This window comes from Nothobranchius furzeri, chromosome 1 (assembly GCF_043380555.1).
Source record: "Nothobranchius furzeri strain GRZ-AD chromosome 1, NfurGRZ-RIMD1, whole genome shotgun sequence".
Lineage (NCBI taxonomy): Eukaryota > Metazoa > Chordata > Actinopteri > Cyprinodontiformes > Nothobranchiidae > Nothobranchius > Nothobranchius furzeri.
Genome location: NC_091741.1, coordinates 27,415,458 through 27,435,192, shown reverse-complemented (window position 1 = coordinate 27,435,192; position 19,735 = coordinate 27,415,458). Strand labels below are relative to the sequence as shown.

General features: G+C 46.5%; 1 protein-coding gene across 3 annotated transcripts in view; it reads left to right on the top strand.

Annotated features, from left to right (window-relative positions):
• The window catches only part of LOC107383029 (probable RNA-directed DNA polymerase from transposon X-element), a 111,094-nt gene that overhangs the window by 27,152 nt on the left and 64,207 nt on the right, over positions 1 to 19,735 (top strand). For 2 of the 3 annotated variants that reach the window (XR_011519691.1, XM_070548999.1), the window contains exon 3: positions 11,556 to 11,674. The gene's annotated coding sequence lies outside the window, so the exon portion shown is untranslated. Of the gene's footprint in view, positions 1 to 7,917; positions 11,675 to 19,735 lie in introns of all 3 variants that reach the window. The other variant, XM_070549005.1, reaches the window with a different exon arrangement.

The following is a 19,735-nucleotide window of genomic DNA, read 5'->3' as shown; positions in this document are numbered from 1 at the left end:
ATTGCGGTCACACACTTCATTTTCAGGCCACTCCACCTCCCTTCAACGGGATCGTGGAGACGACGTTCACATCGCAAGTACAGTCTCAGGCCCTAGAGCTGGAGCTGTGGGAACTTCTGTCCAAGGACGCTATTTCCCGAGTCCCTCGCGGACAAGAACTCTCGGGTTTCTACTCCCGCTACTTCATAGTACCGAAGAAGTCGGGAGGAATGAGGCCGATTCTCGACCTGTCCCTGTTCAACTGCTCCATAGCAGTAATGCATTTCCGCATGTTAACGATGAGACAAGTCCTGGAATATGTGCGCCCCGGGGATTGGTTCACGTCAATCGACCTGAAAGACGCATACTTCCACATACCAGTAGTTCCAAACCACCGGAAGTTTCTGCGTTTTTCGTTCAAGGGAGTTCAATATCAGTTCAATCGCCTCCCTTTCGGCTACTCGCTAGCCCCGCGCACTTTCTCCAAATGTCTGGAGACCGCGCTGCAGCCACTGCGCACGGAGGGAATGAGGGTCTTATTTTACCTGGACGATCTTCTCCTATGCGCTCGGTCCGAGGACGAGGCGTCACGGCAAACCAGGAGGTTGACAGAGCATCTGTCAACCCTAGGGTTTTCTATAAACTGGGAAAAGAGCTCCATCCTTCCATCCCAGTCGATTGTGTATCTCGGGGTGGAGTTGGACGCCTCCCTAATGAGAGCACGTTTGTCGCCTGCAAGAGCGGCAGATCTCTCCACGGTGATCTCCCGTGTTCAACCCCGCAAGATCGTGAGAGCCCGGTTAGTCATGAAACTCCTGGGCATGATGTCCGCAGCCCATTCAGTATTGCCGCTAGGTTTGCTGCGCACGAGGCGCTTGCAACGCTGGTTCGTCTGCCTCCGGGTACACCCAATACGTCAGAAGAGACGTATGTTGAGGATTCCCCCTTCAGTGGGCGGGGACCTCGCTCACTGGGGGAACCCCTGCATCCTCTCACGCGGGGTTCCCATCGGACGTCCTGCGTCACACGTATCTGTGTTTACGGATGCGTCACTGTCGGGGTGGGGGGGCACGTGCTTGTCCCATACGGTGGCAGATCGCCCTCCCACACGCACGAGCACATAAATGTGTTGGAGCTTATGACAGTGAGGAATGTGATCAGACACTTCGCTGCCCTTCTCGAGGGCCGTCATGTCGAAGTTCACACAGACAACCGGGTAGCGGCAGCCTACATAAATCGCCAAGGGGGAGTTCGATCCCTCCCACTGTTGCGTGTCGCCACAGATTTACTGTGTTGGGCACATGTCCACCTGCTGTCCATCAGAGCCATCTACATTCCGGGGGTATTGAATGTAGCGGCAGACATCCTGTCGAGAGGGGGACCCCGCGACTCCGACTGGCGTCTACATCCTGCACTGATATCACAGATCTGGATCAGGTTCGGGGAACTGTCTGTGGATCTGTTCGCGGCTCGCGAAAACGCTCAGTGTCGCCTGTGGTTTTCCCTGAGTCCCCGGGACGGACCCCCGCTCGGGGCGGATGCCTTCTCACACCAGCCCTGGCCTCGAACGCTCCTTTACGCGTTTCCACCAGTCCCTCTGATTCCCCGTCTCCTGGACCGAATTCGGTCGGAACAGCTCTCGGTGATTCTGGTGGCTCCCAGGCGCGTGTCCGCGTCATGGTTTCCGGACCTGCAAGCGCTAGTGTCCGGCTCCCCGTGGAGGCTCCCGTGGAGGGCGGACGCCCTTCTCCAGGCGGATGGGATAATCAAACATCCTCCGGAAATAGGCCAACGGCTGTGGGTCTGGCCGCTGAGCGGTCACGCTTAGAGGCTTCTGGGCTGCCGCATGATGTGGTGGCCACGATTCAGAGTGCGCGGGCGCCCTCTACCATTGCCTCTTACGCTGCTAAATGGGCAGCTTTCCAGAACTGGTGCGCAGAGCGAAATGTTCGAGCGCTCTCCTGCCAGCTGGCGGATGTTCTATCGTTTTTGCAGATACTGATGGACAGGGGCCTCGCATTCAGCACTGTTAAGACATATGCTGCAGCTATCTCATCCTGTCACCAAGGGTTTGGAGATAGATCTGTTTTCAATCATCCCCTCACAAAACGTTTTCTAAAAGGTGTCAGGAGGAACAGACCTGTGTCCCGCCCGCTTTTTCCCCAATGGGATCTAACGGTGGTTCTGCACGGCTTATCTGAAGCTCCATTTGAACCCTTGGACCAGGTCTCACTCAAGTTCCTGTCGCTTAAAACTGCATTGCTGCTGGCGCTAGCATCAGTTAAGAGAGTGAGTGACCTAACCGCCCTCTCAGTGGCTCCCGCATGCCTCAGGATCCGGGAGGATGGCGGGTCTGCTGTTTTATGCCCCAACCCAGCCTTTGTGCCCAAAAGCATTAATGCTTCCTTCAAATCCAGGTCAATTTCATTGGCTGGACTTTTTCCTCCTCCCCATAATTCTGAGGAGGAGGCGGCTTCTCACCTTCTCTGCCCGGTGCGCGCGCTTGCACGATATGTGTCACGCACTTCAGGGATTCGTCGCTCACAAAACCTGTTTGTGCACTACAGGGAGTCTTCCCTTGGTCAGGCGCTGTCGGCCCAGCGTCTTTCACGCTGGCTGTGTGACGCCATTTCCCTCGCTTACACATCATCAGGGCGGGATCCCCCTGGGGCACTCAGGGCTCACTCAGCCAAAGGGATTTCCTCTTCTATGGCGCTCCTCAGTGGTGTGTCAATGGAAGACATTTGTCAGGCTGCTTCATGGGCTTCACCCTGTTCCTTTACTCGTTATTATTTACGAGATGTGTCTTCAGGATCCATCACTCGTTCAGTGCTTGGACCCCAGCAGGCTAAATGAATGCTTATGGCACCTCATTGGCCTTGCTGAGATGGATTTTATCCTCTTGTGGATGATGTTTTTTAGTGGGGGCCCCTCTCTTATCGTGCCTGCCTCAGTCTTTAGGCCTGGTCTGAGGCTGAACGTCCCCCACTAGAGGAGATTTGATTGGGTGTGTCCATTGGTTGTGTTAACCAGTGGGGCGTAAACCCATCCAGCTGCGCTTTATTCCAATAGCAGCTAGCTTAAGGGCTAAGACTAGACGAAATAGAACGTTGGTTACGTATTGTAACCCCAGATTCTGAGTCTAGTCGCAGCCCTTAAGCCACTGGCCCCACTGGTTATGATGGGAATAAGAGCCACTGGAGGTGAGCAGTGGGGTCACTGCGGTTATATACCACGAGGGGGCCCACTATTGGTGGGCGTACATTTAAGCTCTTCATGATTGGCTGATGCGGAGATCATCCTTCCAATAGCAGCTAGCTTAAGGGCTGCGACTAGACTCATATAATCTGGGGTTACAATACGTAACCAACGTTCTGACTGTTTACAACTTGAGTGACAGCAGCAACAGCCGATAATACGTTAGCAAGTATCAGCAGAGCCAATAGATTAGCTTTTGGGCGGGTCTAATAGTAAAGCGGTTTCCGTTTCGGTCCTAGTGCTCAACCAAATCCATTTAATGGAGCGTAACATTGTTTTTGGACGGAAAAAAGTGCAGGGGACCAAAACTGCCTTTTGAAAAAGTGGGGGGGACATGTCCCACCCGTCCCCCCCCAAAAATACGTCCCAGGATCTGACAACTGATCAACCATTGCTTAAAAATTAAATACAGCTTAGCCGGTTAATTGCTGTGATCATAAAACACGGAAACGGCAGCACACAGAACTCACGAGGCAACGTTTTACGTGACGTTTACTTGCTGCTATGAGTAATAAGACAGAAAAAGCCACGCCAAAATAAGTTTAGGAAGCCCACTAAGAATCATAATAAAAGCATTTAAAATAAATACCATACACAGTTGAGGAAACGTTAGTTTAAGTACCTGATATGAAGCGGTCGCTGCATAAGCTAAAACCTTTACTCTCGGGATCCCACAGTTTCATTTCAGCCCGGTCACTAGCGCGTTTTATTACAATGATGCAACGTTTTTGTGCCCAAATGGGAGGTTCCCTCCACCGCCATTTTGACCGTGTCACAGGCCTCGTCATGCCCAGGCAATCCAAAAATGAGAAAAGAGGGTGGGGCTGTCACATTTGGAACAAGGTGGGAACAAATGAACCAGTGAAGCTATGAGCTAACTTGGCTAACCCAAGAAGCTAAGAAGAGCTCCTTGGCCCAAGATATCCCATCCGCACGGCAGACTGGCTCCAGTGTGAGGCTGTAGCCATGCTGATCGCCTGTAGAGGTCTACTATGAACTGGGACTGTTAAATTACAAGCGAAGCCTCAGACCGCTGCAATAGTAGCCGGGCACCGTGGCCTTTTACATCAGCTCTTGCTCGCGGGACATTAGCTACATGCTAACCCGAAGCTAACACCGTTTTTCTGGCCGTTTTCAGCAAGAAAAACGCGGTAGAGTGACTCCAACTTAAAGGCACCTCCGGCCTGGTTAGTAACAAAATCGTAACTAGGTTAGCTGACTGAGGATGTCGGGCTTAGCTGGTCCACTGCAGTGAAAGATCTGCGTGTCCGCTGTTGATGACAGTCCCTTCTCCGGGAGCTGGAGTTCAGCGGGACATTAGCTACATAATAACCTGAAGCTAACGGCGTTTTCCCGGGTGTTTTCAGCGAGAAAAATGCGGAGCGTCTCAAAAGTGAAGCAGCGTCAACAAAAAGAGCTGCAGTGTTTCTGTGGTTTCCCTCAGAGATCCAGCATGAGTACAGCCTCGCTTCGGAGTCGGCTCGGCTGCCCCGGAAAATGGGAGCGGGCAGCCGCCTGCTACTCTCAGGCAGGAGACAGGAGAAGCTGGGCACCCGCTCAAGTTTCTTATGCATCCCCACTAACATGTACGGTTAAATGACACAGCATTCCCCCCAACCAGCAAAATAAAGTACTGAAAGATCTACTAAACCTAAAATGGTTGTTTGAACCAGGCTGTAAACATGTTTATTTCTGCTGTGAAATAGACATTTTTAACATGGGAGTCAATGAAGATGTGCTCTTTTCTGCTGCCAGACCCTAGTGGATGAGGGTGGAACTGCAATTGTTGTCACTTCCATTTTGGCTTCATATTTGCTGCAGAATCATAGGGGATTGGTGGAGCCAGCTTTGGTGAAGGCTTTTGCCGGTGCTGTGCATCTGAAACTCTCCCAGTAGGAAGAGAACGTGCCACCACGGCCGTGTTGTTGCACGTTGCTTATGCTTCTGGTGGAAAGTAAAGCCTGATTTATGCTTCTCCGTCTGCGTCAGTGCGGAGCACACACAACGCCATTATCCGTCCTTGCGTAGGGATCCGGCAGGCACGCAAGTACGTACGGAGTCGAGCCCACTTTTTTAAAATCCGTCGAACAAAACGGATTACATAAGCTTGTGATTGGTCAGGACGCCGCTGTTGTTTACAGCGCTGCCATTGCAAAGAGAGCCGAGGATAACTAGCGGCAGACATGGAGAAGCTTGAAGAATACCTCGCGAAAAAACTCTAAAAATATGAACGTTTAATTCTCCCGTGACTGGAGGAGTGAAAAGATGCGCAGCAAGCGTTTTATTTGTGGACGGAAATGACAGGAAACGTGGGTTTAGAGGTGGGGAGCGCATGAAGAGGTGGAGGAGAATGAGAGACAGATATGTCCGTGTTAAAAGTCTCTTATATACACAAAAACACAATATAAACACACTATCTTGGACCGATACTTTTTTTTTTTGGTGCACCGTTCCTGGAGACACTGCAGCGCACCGCCCTCTGTTGTCCTGCCGGGGAATTGCTTTGCAACACTCTCCAGGAGACGGAGAAGTATGAAAGCAAAACGCTTCCGTCAATCCGTGCGTGTCTGTCCCTTGTGGAGCTGACGGAGAAGCATAAACCAAACCTTAGACAAATGATAAATCATAGCCCTTTGCAGCGAACATGCTGGAATCAGACTGCAGCACCAGGTATCAGCTCATTTTTTTTTCCCAACAGTGTGAAGTTGCAAATGGATCATTCTGGCCACAGGAGGAGGTGGGGGCTGGGTGGTCTTGCATTCACCATGTAAAGGGTAATTTTAGCACATACCGGCTCATGAAAATGATTGTAAAATATGAAAAAGTTTGACAGTATCCCTTTAATGTACACTCCCTAGCTGTTAGCGTGCTGATCCTGTTGGGAGTAAACGGCATTTCTCCAAATAGAGGCTCTTGGAGGGTGCAGACGCTTTTTTCCTCCTCTCCTCCATATCTTATCCTCAAGGCCTTTGTCTGTCTGTGTGTGCCGGGTGCACGGCTGCTTCTGCATTTTTTCTGGAAACTGAAATTCACTAAAATGGATCTCGTCAGCTGGTCTCTCAACGCGATTGATAAAAGTTTTTTTTAACAATGAGAACGGGAGAAGGGGCTCCCAGATGCCCCTCCGGGACAGACCCAGTTGACATCATGGACTCCTGGAAACAGTGGAACTTGATTTGTTTATCTCAGCTGTCTGTGGAGGACTCTGAAGACGTGTGGATATTCGTGGTGTTGGTGTCGGGTTTCCTGCTCATTGGCCTTGGAGGTTACCTGGCTTACCGGAAAATTAACAAGCTGTCGAGGAATATTGGCCTGATCCTGGAGCTCAGAGATGGTTTGCACCGTGCTGTGAATTCACAGACTCAAATAATTGTTGAGATGAATCGTAAGCTTGGGACTTTGGCCGAGTTTCATTCTTTGGCACAAAAGATGGATGCCATCAAGGATAGAGTGGACGAATCAGCACGGATTGGGATAGATTAACGTCCATTATTGGGATTTTGAGAGGTTGAGGACCAACAAACTTGAAGACAGAGAGGAAATTATCTCTGTCTGGCCCCAAAACAATTTCTAATCGGAATCTGGCGTCCTTGAGCCTGCAAGGCTCCCCCCCTCAGAAGATATGTGAAATGTGCCGTCGCTATGGTAACTCAACTCTGTCTCCTTTCCCAGCCTGGGCGGGACTGCGGGAAGGCCACTGAAACGTTCCAGGGTCACTGCAACCCTCCAACCCTCAATGCTCCTCCCCCATCCACACTGAGGTGACATGCGCTGCTCATCGTGGCTGCAGGAACTGAAGTGGGGATAGTCCCAACCCACCACCCCACCTAGTGGACACTTATGTTGTGTTGTCTGAAGTCTGTTGCATTTCTGTCTGAGGTGTTTTTTTGCAGAGCAAAGCTGCCCTCCTGGTGGAGGGTAGCTGTGAAGTGCCCCCCCCCCCCACCCCCCACCTGAACCAACCCTCATGTAACCCTCTTATCTCTATTAAGGTAGCGTGACTCGGGTTGTGAATGACCACAGTCACCAATTCTTGTCATGTGTCTTGCCCATGTATGTCTGATCTCTGAATTGTGTGTACTGAAACTAATTTCCCTCTGAGGTTAATAAAGTATCTTTGATTGATTGATTGATTGATTGATTGATTGATTGATTGATTGATTGATTGATTGATTGATTGATTCAGAAAGAAGCTTTTATGGAGAAAAGAACAAAATGTAGTTTTTTTTATTTCAGACAAACGCATTGGTTATAACTCAGATAATTCAGAACAAAATCTGAAAATTAGAAAATTAGTGAATGAAGGGTAAATAATTAGTGCAAGAGCAGGAAGAAGAGGGAAGGAATGGATGTTCTCTAAATCAGGATCTGGAATGTTTTTGGCAGAGGTGGGTCTGTTTTCTAAATGAGTTTGTACACCAGCGCTGTCAACCAGGCGTCCCGCTAGTTTATTGTCTCGCCTTCTCCTCGTTACAAGCTTGTTATTGTTAGGCTCATCAGCGAGGTCAGACTCTGAAAACACACATTACAACACAGTCAAAAGATCATGTTGCACAATTTAAATAAATACGAGGCAATTTGTCATTGTCGTCTCAGAGCTGCACCTTTTCTGTGTCTGCCTCTCTCATCTTCCTCCTTGTCCTCTTCCTCCCTGCCCCCACCTCTCTTCTCATGCCCCAGCGCAGCAGCAGGAAGCACCAACGCCGATTATCCTAACCTCTCAGAGAAAACGCTGACCTTTGCTTCTGTTCAGCAGGAGGTAAAAGTAGAAGAAGACCAACAGGAATTACGTTAAACTGCAGTTTAATCACAACACAAACACTACGTCTTCTGCTTTGAAACGGTGGTATTTCTACCGCATGGCTGTACAGAAAACAAAATGACTTGATCTGATTTCACACATACTGATCAAGGCATTTATGCTAATTGGCAGAGGTGTGGACTCGAGTCACATGACTTGGACACGAGTCAGACTCGAGTCATCATTTTAATGAGTTCTGTGGATTTGGAAAAATCTATAACATATTCTGAACAAGTATATAGTGGAAAATCGATGATTTCTGTGGGTGTCCTTTATTCTCAGGAAAAGTAAATTGTATCAATTGTAAAAAGATGTTTTTTTTTTTTGTTTTTTTTCCATATGGTTTGGTGGGGTTTTTTTTTTTTGGTGACTTGTACCATTTTGTTTGTTTTAATGTAGGTTTTGTGTTAGATTTAGTAAACAAGTAAAACTTACTTGTATAAAGGGGTAGGGACATATAAGTTCCTACTTCAGCCTACTCCTTTTCAAACAGAGAAGAAGGGATGATGATATGTATTTTTTCTGTTTGTGGTATTTTTAAAAAAAATTATGTATGTTTTCTTTGTTTGAAATAAACTAAACTAAACTATAAAGACTTACGACTTGACTCGGTCTTGAACGCCAGTGACTTGCGACTTGAATCGACTTGCTTCTGTTGATTTGATGGTGATTTGAGCATATTTGATATTTTAGCACAAAAGTGGCACGACATGGACAAAAATCATAAATCATTCTTCGTTCTGGGTTTGATTTACTGCTAACTGCAGCAGCTCTTCATTTATAATCAGTTGCACTTCCTGCTTGTTTGAGCAAATAAATGAAGCTTTAAGAAGCTTTATTTCTGGAATTTATTTATTATCATTTTCATTAAATTCAAGTTTGACAGACGACTTGATTATGACTTGAAAATTAAAATTTAAGGACTTGGGACTTCAATCAATCAATCAATCAATTTTATTTGTAGAGCACCTTCCGCAACGTTATCAGGAGCCCAAGGTGCTGAACAGCATCATCATAAAAACATTCCCAGTACCTGGGCATAAAAGCAAGATAAAAACATAAAATCATAAAATAACAAGCAAGCATTATTGCAAATACAGAGAGATAATGGAATAAGGCTAATCAATCATAAACAAATGGTGGACAAAATAAGATCAAGCATCCTGGTCAAAAAGAAGAAGAATTAAAAACCATAATGTCAGGGCATTTCAATGAACCCTAGCGCTGAAAAGCAATCAAATAAAAATGAGTCTTCAGGCGAGACTTAAAGACTTGAAGGGATGGTGCCTGCCTAGTGCTCAATGGCAATTCTTTCCACAGAGTTGGAGCCAAAACAGAAAATGCACGATAGCCCCTCGATCGATATTTCGACCGGGGGACCACCAGACGTCCCTGCTCGGCTGAGCGAAGAGACCGAGATGGAGCATACCTGTGCAAAAGTGCAGTAATGTAAGAGGGGGCACTGCCCTGGAGGGCCTTATAAACAAGAGTTAAGATCTTAAATTTAGCTCGATATTGCACCGGGAGCCAGTGCAGAGCAGCAGCACAGGAGTAATATGATCTCGGCATCTAGTACCTGTCAGGAACCTTGCCACTGAGTTCTGTACAAATTGGAGCCGTGCAACCGTGCACTGGGCCAGACCGGCTTACAGAGCGTTACAGTAGTCCAGACGGGACAGGACGAAAGCATGCAACACAGACTCCAGATGAGCTCTGGACAGCAGAGGCCTGATCCTGGATGGACTTGACTTGGACTTCCACATCATTGACTTTGGACTCAACTTGAACTTGATTGTCTTTGACTTGGACTTAACTGGAGACTTGACTGGAAAGACTTGTGACTTACTTGTGACTTGCAAAGCAGTGACTTGGTCACACCTCTGCTAATTGGTGTCAGATCAGTGTCCTGATCTTTGTTGTTCACCTACTCTCTCTGTGGTTTTACATCAGCTGTGCTGTTATAGAGCTCCGGGAGCTGACGTCACTTCTCCCGGCATGCAACAGTTCAAATCAAAACGGCGCCATATTGGCAGGCAGAAGCCGGCAGCTGGACTATTTGTTATTGTCAGAAAACTCAATCAGACAGGAGATATGGTAGATTCCTGTTGTGCCCCAGGATGCAGAACAGACACGGACGACATAAGGAATGAGCCATCTACAGGATTCCCCAAGATCCGGAGCGCCGCAAACGTTGGATCATTGTAATAAAACGCGCTAGTGACCGGGCTAAAATGAAACTGTGGGACCCCGAGAGTAAAGGTTTTCACTTATGCAGCGACCGCTTCATATCAGGTACTTAAACCAACGTTTCCTCAACTGTGTATGGTATTTATTTTAAATGCTTTTATTACAATTCTTAGTGGGCTTCCTAAACTTATTTTGGCGTGGCTTTTTCTGTCTTATTACTCATAGCAGCAAGTAAACGTCACGTAAAACGTTGCCTCGTGAGTTCTGTGTGCTGCCGTTTACGTGTTTTATGATCACAGCAATTAACCGGCTAAGCTGTATTTAATTTATAAGCAATGGTTGATCAATTGTCAGATCACACATAAAAAGCACTTTGGATTGCTATTATCTGTCTCACCGAGACGGATCTCAGACAGATCCTGAGACGCTCCTGCCCGGAAATGAAGTTGCTAATGCTAACGGTTAGCCTAAACTAGCCAAGACGTCCAGCAATAACAAAGTGCCTATAAACTGTCTCCCTACACTGTGATCCTCCACAGAAACAGATGATGGCCTATAGTTTGTGCTCCTAAGAGTAAAATTATGCAAGAATTCTCTAGAAAACCTTGTGGAATATTCCCTTTGTGGATGTTTGTTTTTGCATTAACTCTTCTGTTTTGGTCTCCGCCTTCCCCCTTGTGATTGGGTCCTGTTTCCTGGATCTCAAGCTAATCATCAATTAGCAGTTTAGTAGGTTTGTATATTTTGCTATCTTGCTTGGGTAAGTTAAGCTTATTTTCATCTAGAGTTTTATGTTTTTTTACATTAGCCTAAGCGTTCTCTGAAGCTAAACGCTATGCAGAAAAGAGTTTAAAAAAGGCTGAAAATAAACATTTTAAATATCATTTTGTCTCCTTATTCACGATCAAGATGTATAAACTGTTTATCCTTTAGACCAGCCAGGGCTCATGACATAAACTAGTCTAAAATTAATCAGACAAGGAATATTTATTTGGGACAGCCAATCACACACACACACACACACACACACACACACACACACACACACACACACACACACACACATACACACACACACACAAAACGCTTTTCAAACCTACAAAAAATGAATCTCATTGCAGTTTCTCTGCATGAAATTCTGATTATTTGAAATATTTTTTACAGTTGTGGTTAGTTACATCTGTCCTGTTATAAAGGGCAGTAACTCCCATCTGATCAGAGATTTGTGCGGGTGACTGACAGTTTTTGACCCCAGAAACGTCATTATTTATATTCCTTTCACAAAAAATGATTAATCTCCACTTCTGACTTTTCTTCACTGTGCCCCCAGGTTGTGGACACAGACACCTGCTGGGATCCAGGAAGTGGACACACACCAGTGACCATAGCCATCACAGACAATCACAGCGCACCGCCAGCACCTTGCAAGATGAGTCATGGAGAGCTGAGGTCAGTGCAGAGATCCAGAGTGGTTAGAGAGGAGAGAGGAGAAGCACCTGTTCAAACTTCAGGGAGAGAGCCAGCATGCACACGACAAATCCCAGATACCTCAGGTTTAACGAGTAAAACGTAATAATTAACTCTTAAATGTCTTTATGACTTCTAAAGCAGATGTTTCACTGGTTTTGTTTGCAATTTTATGTCAAAGTTACATTCATGGTTTTTGATTTGTAGCTATTTTTGTGTTTTATGACGTCATTCAGTTGCGTCAGCCATCTTTAATGGGGTTGACTCCAAAAGCGAATCACTTGTAAATGCACATCCAACAAAGAAGAAGAAAGAAAGTAATATTTTATTTAGCGCCTCCCAAGCTAAAAATCACAAGGAGCTTTACAAGAACAAAACATTTATAACATAAAAAATTAAAAGATATGGTTCAAATAACAAAAATAAAATTGTGATTAAAAAATATAAGGAAAGGGAGAGAAAAAATGAATAGGAAAGAGGGAAATCAGTGGATCGTGGAAAAGGCGGAGTTGGTAAAAAGAGCAGAACTAGGAGAGGGCGATGAAGGTCACAAAAAAGCCAGCCTGAACAGGTGAGTCTTCAGCTGCTTTTTAAAGGAGACCACTGAGTCCACTGATCTCAGGCTCAGGGGGAGAGAGGTCCAGAGTCTGGGGGCCACAGCAGCAAATGATTTGTCACCTTTGACCTTTAGCCTGGTGCTGCACAACCAGTAGGCTTTGATCGCTGGACCTCAGGGACCTGCTGGGGGTGTAGGGACTAAGAAGATCACCAATGTAAGATGGTGCTTGTCCATGTAGGGCCCTATAGACCAGAACCAGAATCTTGAAATGAACCCTGAAGTTGACTGGCAGCCAGTGAAGCTGGAGGAGAAGCGGGGTGATGTGGGTGTGTTTGGAGGACTTGGTCAGAAGCCGAGCACAGGCGTTCTGAACCACCTGTAGACGGTTCAGGGAGGTTTTAGAATACAATAGAAGAGACTTTTTTGATCCCACATTGGGGGGATTCCATGTTACAGCAGCACCAACACTATAGAATAATTAGAAGAAAAATTATATCAAAGGTGCATGTATATATACACAAAGGCAGTAAGCTAGTATTGTAACCTTCAACCACTAAAAACCACAAATAAAAAATTAAAAACTTGAATTCCAGAACTATGCAGCATACAGCAAGAGACACAGAAACACTATGTAAATACGGTATTGCACAAGTATTGAACGCATATTGAATATTGCATTGGCGTTATTGTGTCGCAGGATAATGCCAGTACCAGTTAAACTGAGGAGTTATTACACTCTTACTGCAGAAGGGATGAATGACCTACGGCAGCATTCTGTTTTACATCTGGGATGTCTCAGTCTGCCCTGAAGGAGCTGCAACCAGCAGCCGGCAGAGAGATATCAGCGGCAAGCCCACAGGCCCGCCCGCAGCCTCCCACCCCCTAGCCGGCCGAGCCCGGGACCCAGCAGCCCGGGATCCAGGGGCGACCACCCCCACCGGGGACCCAGCAGAGCGCAGAGACCCAGATCCCACCAGGCCGCCACCGGGATTGATCAGGCAGACGCCAAAAATCTTAAACCCCCTGACCCGGGAGCCACGAACACTCAGGCAGACCAAGGCACCGCACTCCACACCAGGTGCGGTAGGGGGAGGGGAGACGAAGATCTATATCATCAAAAGAAGTCCCAGGAGAGGGGAGGAGTCAAAGGCCCCACCTGACATATACAGTCATACTCATCACAGTCACATACTCCCTCCCTCATGCTCCCCATACACACCCGGTACTGCTGCACATGGGGTACAACCATCACCCGTTACCAGAGTTTGACCCTTTCTGCTGGGGTGCTGATGAGCAGGCTCCCCCACCCAACGCTGAGCACAGCAACCCACCACCCCAGACCCCAACCAGACGGCCAGATCTCCCTCCTAGCCTCCAGCCCCAGGAGGCCTAGCAACAACAGAGGTGTGCTAAGACCCCTAGTCTCCCTCCGCCTGCTCCACTATGGTGTTAGTGAGTGTTGATGAGGTGTATTCCATGGCTGTGGTGAGCGGGCAGTGCGGGCATCGTCTGGCCTACGCCATCTGATGCCACCGCACCACCCCACTTGTACCCACAGGGACGTTTTTTTTTTAAGATGGAGGTAATCCTCCCCAACATCTTCCTTTCACACATCTCCTCAACTGTATTCAGTGGGCAGCTCAGAACCAAGCTAGCTTTGTGAACTAGCTTGATCAGTCTCTTCCTGTCTCGGTCAGAGCTGCCTGCAGCCCAACAGCTACAGCAGAGTGGATAACAGATCCAACCACAGAGTGATAAAAGGATTTTAGCAGCTGGGAATTAACTCCGTAGGACCTCAGCTTCCTCAGGAGGTGGAGGCGGCTTTGGTCCTTATTATGCAGAGCATCTGTGTTGTTGGACCAGTTCAGTTTGCGGTTGAGGTGAACACCCAGGTACTTAAAGGTATCCACCACCTCACTGTCTGCTCCCTGGATGTTTACTGGTGAGTGAGGAGGAGTGTTTCTCTGGAAGTCAATCACCATTTCCTTTGTTTTACTGGTGTTCAAGCGAAGGCGGTTATGCTCACACCAGTCCACAAAGTCCGTGATGACTGACCTTTACTCCTCGTCATTCCCCTCAGACACACAGGCGACAATGGCCGAGTCATCAGAGAACTTCTGGAGGTGACAGCTGCTGGTGTTGTAGGTGAAGGACGAGGTGTAGAAGGTTATGTTTGTTTATGTATTTAGCAGACGCTTTTGTCCAAAGCGACTTACAAGTGATAATCGGCATGTTGCCCTTGAGGCTAACAACAACAATAACAACAACAACTTGACATCAATCATGGTGAGGAGGGAACAAGGAGTGGACAGTAGAGAGGGGGACGGGTGCAGGCAAGGTGCTAGTTTAGAAGATGCTCTCTGAAGAGCAGGGTCTTCAGGAGTTTCTTGAAAATTGAAAAGGAAGTCCCTGTTCTGGTAGTGCTTGGTAGGTCATTCCACATTTGTGGAAGAAGGTGAAGAGAAAGGGTGAGAGCACTGTACCCTGTGGAGCTCCAGTACTGCACATAGCTCCTTAGACATACAATTTTGCAGCTTCATGTACTGTGGCCTATTGATGAGGTAGTTGATGGTCCATGCAGTCAGATCTTCATCCACTCCTGCACCCGTCAACTTCTGCTGCAGTAAACATGGCTGGATGGTGTTGAAAGCACTTGAGGAGCCGAAGAATATGATTTTCACAGAGTCCTTTTGCATGTTGAGTTGAGTCAGAGCCCGGTGCTGCAGGTAGATGAGCGTGTCCTCCACCTCCATGTTTACTTCATATGCAGATTGCAGTGGGTCTATTTCTGGGCTCACCACTGAATGTAGCCCGCGTGATGTTGTGACTTTCGCACGACTTTCCAAGAAGTGTTTCTCAAAACCGCAGCACTTCCACGGCTCGACATGTCTGTCTCTGATGTGCCCCAGGCTGAAGTCTCTCCATGGTCTTAAACTGAAAAGCGAGTTGCAGTAGTCTAAGCGTGCTAAACGTCTTAAGTTCAGAGAAGGACAGAATGGCACAATGTTCCTGAGATGAAGAAGGAAGAGTGAACAAGAGAACTGACATGAGAATCCAGGGTGAGAGCTGGGTCAAAGGTCAGATTCCTGAGAAGCAAGCTGGCCAAGGATCTCAGTCTTATCTTCATTCAGCTGTAGAAAGTTCCCAGCCATCCAGGTTTTAAGAGTCTAAGTCGAAGCGCCTCGTGATTTTTATCTTAAGAGGTGCTATAGAAATGATATTTTCTTCTTCTTCTTCTTCTAAGTAGGTGTGTAAAAGCTGCAGCTTAGACATCTCATGGGGCTTAAAGGAGATGTACAGTTGGATGTCGTCTGCAAAACAATGGTAGGAGATTTCTTTAAAGGAGCTCAGGATATGCAGAAAGAGGAAGAACAGTAGAGGCCCCAGCACAGAACCTTGTGGGACACCATGGGTGAGGGAGGTGGTGGAGGACCAAAACTTGGAGACGACAACAGAGAAGGAACACTAAGACAGATAGGAGGAGAACCACTCCAGAGCAGTTCCTGACAGGCCTACCCAGTCTCTCAGCCTCTCCAGTAGCAGGTGATGGTCAACAGTGTCAAAGGCTGCAGTCAGGTCCAGCAGGACCAGAACAGAACAGCTGCTCTGGGTTTATTAAATCCCTCCAGTGAGTTTTTTTAAACATTTGAGTTTAAAGAGATACTTAGCAAAATTTTCCCATTTTAAACTAATTTCCTTGTGCCAGTATGTGTTAGAATGACCCTTCACAGGATTAATGAAAGGCCACACAGCCCCTAACTCCCTCTGTGGCCAGAATATTCCACTTGCAACTTGAGAGTGGCAGGCCTGCTAGGTCTGTTAGGACCTGGCGCTGCAGTCTGCTTCCCGCACGTTTCCTGCATGTTCAAGATCATGAACGCAGCTGATTTGTTAAATTTAGAGATGAATCACTCCTGCAGACACTAAGGAAGGCTGGGGAGACATTTCAGCTGCTAGATCAAGGTGTTAAAAAGACAAACGCTCAGCAAGCAGATAGATGTTGCTTTCGATTCTAAAAATGGACATTGGGGGTGCTAAAAGCAAGCCAAAACTGCCTACTTCCCCTTTAATCAACCCCAAATCTGTTAATTATGCAGTTTAATGTTCAACCAACTTAGTTTATTGTTTATTAAAACAACTTGCTGCTGAAGTCCTTCTTCTGTCATTTCTATGCATCTCCTAAAGTCCCTCTGCAGTGAGCCCTTATCAGTGCTTCAGGGACTTACTGACATTCACACAGACGCTAATGACACTGCTGGATTTCAGGCGCTTGGCTGCGCGCTCTCGCCCTCGCGCTCCCTATCAGTTTCTGTTTCTCATTCGTGCTACTTTTCCTCTTGTTCTCACTTCCTGGGCAATTAGACAGAGGGAGAAGTCCCAGTTGGTTCGCCGTGGTAATCAAACATCTTTTTCTTGTCCATTTAACATTGGGATTAATTTCCTACAAGGTTAATTAAAGAGGCCCATCAGATAGAACTGATTGCTGCAAAGGTTACTGTAGCTCTGCTGCGCACTGTGTCTGATCACGTGTGAGTGTGTGCATACTGAGCGTCCAGAGGGCAGAAACACAGACAAATGTATTAATTATTTAATTAATTAAGCTGAAAATTTCTTAACTAAATGTTCCTGTATGCTATTAAAAAAAACATTTTATTTATCATAAATTAAGTCTTAAGTAGACTCCATTATTCATCACAACACAACGTGCTCCTTCAGAAAGCTCAAAGACTCAGTCTATTTTAATGTTGCATTACCTGGTTGTTCTGGTAGAAATATTTTATGTCCCGCAGGACGTGTCCCATGTTGCATCAGAGGTGCTACAGCTAGCTACAAATGCTATTAGTGTTAAGCCGGGCGTACACTGTGCGGCTTTTTCACTCGTAGCACTCAGCTTCAGCTCAAACTGTACGACTTCCTCGCAGAGAAGATCTCACGAGTCATGTGCTCACACTGTACGACCCAGTTCTCGCATGCGACCTGACTGCTCACGCTGTACGTCTGGTAGCAACACGTCGGCCCTAAAAATATGCTAAAAATAGCCGTTTTTACGCAACACTTTTTTGTCTTGTTTTGCCTGTTGTCCTTCGGGAGTGCTGCAGGAGGACACACGGGGATTTATGGGGGTTGGATGAGGAAAACGAAATAAAGAAAGTAAATCTGTGTTTTGCGATCAGTTTAATTCGACATGAACACGACAAACACGCTTTCTTGACAATCTTTGTGAGTAAAAAAAACGTGTAGAAACAAAAACGAACAGCGTGTGTTATTAGGGAAATAGCGGCGAGCGGCGTTGATGCAGGATTGCGCATGCGCCGTGAGCGGTTCTGGTACTTTTTGGGTCGCAGCGCCGCTTCAACAGTGCGATACCCTCACGAGGGACGAGCGAAATATTAAACACGCCAGAAGTCCGTGCGAGCTCACGACTGCTGATCGGCAGCTGGTCACGTGGTGTTAATCGCCTCTCGTAACCCCCTGTACACTACACGACCGCTCGGCGCAGAACTCGCCCCGATGTCGTGGATTCTCGCACGACTGGAAAATCGGCTCAAAAAAGTGAAAAAGTCGCACAGTGTACGCCCGGCTTTAGCAGATAACCCTCACTCACTCATCTCAACCCATTCATTCCTATAGTGGAATGTATCTTCAGCAGTCACTGGTGAGGGCCACTCTGGATCGGACTCCTGCCCATCACAGAGACAAACGACCAGTCGCCTACTCACTCACACCTAGAGACAATTTTGGGTCTCCAGTCAACCTAACGGCCGTGTTTTTAGAGAAACCCCATGGATGCATTCATAGAACATGATAATTCCATGCAGGAAGGCCTCAGCTGGGATTTAAACCTGCAAACGTTTTGCTGTGAGGTAACAGCGACACCACGTAGTCCTAGAAACGAGTAAAATACAACTTTCAGCAGGAAAAAAAGACAGACCCTTTCACTAACAGCCCCCGCTGATACTCACCTCAATTAAGATAAAAAAACAAATGTTGTTACATAAAAATTATTATTTTACTGTGACTTCTGGTTTACATGGTAAACTACAAGCACTGCATATTTTTTTATTAAAACACTGTGCAGTTTTTAAATTACAACAGGAAATAAAATAACTTCTTTCCATCCTTCACAACAAAAGCCTCAAAGAAACACACTGCACCCCCTAGTGGCTGGCTCCAGGACACGTTTTAAGTTTTTGCCACATAGGTGAATCAGACATTTTCATGACTAAAATATAAAAGTAAATCTCAGATATTTTGGCTTTTGGACTTTTTTCTCACGAGTCTGACCTTGTGGCAAAAATCTCAGAATATTTACTTGTTTTTCTTGCACATTCAACCGTTTTAGTTAATGATGAACTCCCAGGATTGTGTTTGCAGATGAGTAGGCAGGACTTTCAGTATCACATCTTGAGACTTTAGGACTTGGCTCTAAAATTTCATCATGACAGCTCCTGCATACAGAAATGTGTTGTCTGTTTCGCACACACAAATGTAGACACACACACACACACACACACACACACACACACACTAACATCCACAGTAAGCTGCGCAGCAGCCATTTTTCTAAATGCCAGCCCTTTTCTGTTCATACTGCACAGTGAGAAGTAGCCGTCAGGTGACACACACACACACACACACACACACACACACACACACACACACACACACACACACACACACAGTCACACACGTGCAGGCTCATTAGCATGCTAATTGGAGGTGAGGACAGCCTGGTGTGGAGGTGGTAAAGAGCAGCACCAGTATATTAATCACAGCCCAGAAAGACCGGCTAAGTTTCCAAACCGGGCCACGGCGACACACACCTCAGTTCGGCCGAGGTTAGGTGAGTGAGGTAGAGCTTAGACTCACAGTGAGATCATCCAGTGTTGATCAGCATGTCTCTGCTCATGTCTGATGTTGTCCTCCTCGTCTCCATCACTGTCTGACCAGCTGGAGCTCCAGAACACAAGGAGGCTGTGTTCCTATTCAAACCACAGCTTTGCGTTAAAACTGCATGGTAAGGGTTACATGTAGCCCATCAAAGTGGTTTACACAGCTAAAGTTTATTTTTTACTCCAAAATATCTATTTCCCTTTTGATTCTCTTCTTTATTTCCTTCTTTCACACATGTGGTGTGGATATTGCTGATGTAAAAATGTGTTTTCAAAGCTGGATTAACAAATATAATCAGACAAAAATCCTGTTTTGATGATGAAAAGAAGACACCATCGCTCAGACACCAATGGAAAAGGCAGTAAATATCATAAATGAGTTTCTTTTTGACTCTGGTGAATTATCCACCAGGCATGTCTTTATAACTAAACTAGGACAGGAAAGGATTTAGACCATAGTTGACCATGTGACTTCCAAAGTTATGAGGACACAAATAAGTGAAATGAATGATTACTGCTAGATTAGTTCCTGTTATTTCTCTGTGAAAATCAATGAGTGAAAAATGTTTTTAATCAAAACAAATTTGATTT